This window comes from Budorcas taxicolor, chromosome 19 (genome assembly GCF_023091745.1).
Source record: "Budorcas taxicolor isolate Tak-1 chromosome 19, Takin1.1, whole genome shotgun sequence".
Taxonomy (NCBI): domain Eukaryota; kingdom Metazoa; phylum Chordata; class Mammalia; order Artiodactyla; family Bovidae; genus Budorcas; species Budorcas taxicolor.
In genome coordinates this window covers 30,415,630-30,417,036 of record NC_068928.1, presented here as the reverse complement: position 1 = coordinate 30,417,036, position 1,407 = coordinate 30,415,630, and positions in this window count along the sequence as shown.

The window sequence follows — 1,407 nt, the reverse complement described above, 5'->3', positions numbered from 1 at the left end:
AACCTGGTGGTCATTCCCCATCTCATCTGTGTGTGCAGCATCCACTGTCTGCTGACTGGAACTCACAAATCCTCAGTGGTGCTCGAGCTCCCAGATTAGCTCGAACAAATCGGAGGGACAGTGACAGGAACATGGCAGCCTAGTGCCCGGGTGAGAGCCCAGCCACTGCCGGGCATCCCGGTGTCCTCTTCCCAGGTCTGCCTCCCACCTGCTCTGTGGCTTCCTATTTCCCCTCTTTCTCCCAGTGTCTCCCTGAGGCTGTCCATCATTTTTGCCAAAGTGTCCTGGGCTGTAAAATTATCTTCCTTATCTCATTTACTCTGTATGTGTTAGGAAGAAATCAATAGCATCAATTCATTTTATAGAGTGTCTAGATCCCTGGTGGCTCAGCAATAAAGAACCCGCCTGCCAATGCCGGAGACTGGGTTCGATCCCTGGGTGGGGAGAATCCTCTGGAGGAGGAAATGGCAACCTATTCCAGTATTCTTGCCTGGAAAATCCCTTGGACAGAGGAGCCTGGTAGGCTGCAGTCCATGGGGTCGCAAAGAGTCAGACGTGACTTAGCGACTCAACAACTCAGGTTTGTTAACACATGCATCTAACCTGGCCACTTGTCCTCGAAAGTGACGTGACCCAGGGTGTCCTGCTCTGGTTCAGCGAGACCACTCCCCTTCCATCTTGGTCCTCCTCTGCCCACTCTTACTGTACTGTTCCCAGTGAGGGGCAGGCAGGATGACGCTAATGAGGAGGACAGAGCTGACTCCCTGGAAACAAGAACACTAGGCAGGAAACTGTAAACCGTAGGCAAAGAGCAGAAAGTGCTTTTCTGGTTGACGCACAAGAGATGACTCTTAAGTTGGACTCCCTGGATTCCGGAGGAATGTATCACCTCCCTTTTGGCACAAAGATAAGGAGGGAGGGCCCTCTTTTGAGGGTGTGGGAACCACAAGGCAGAAAGCAGGGAGATCACGGTGGAGTCGGCATTAGATTCTGTCCTCTCATAGCAGAGGTTTGCAGGAGGGCAGGGTTTTACATTTGGAGTAAGCAGTTCTCAAAATGCAGTCCCAGGACCTGCAGCATCGGCAGTTTCTTAGACTTAACCAAGTCAAACGCTGAAGGATGCCCACAAAACTTTGTTTTAACGAGTCCTCCTGGGGATTCTGATACCTGCTCAAGATTAAGAACCACTTTGCTAAGTAGGGATTAATTAAAAAATGTTTCTCCAAGGATAGGTGGGAATAAAGATCCTAGAAGGAACAGGGAGCCTGCCCAGACAACAAACAAGCCCCACAAAGGGAGCTTTACAACTCGTGGAAACCGTAGATTTTGTTGGGCATCCAGCGAGAATGTGTTCCACAGGAAAATCGAGGAAAATTGTACGTGACAAAGCTGTAGGTGACAGGTTTC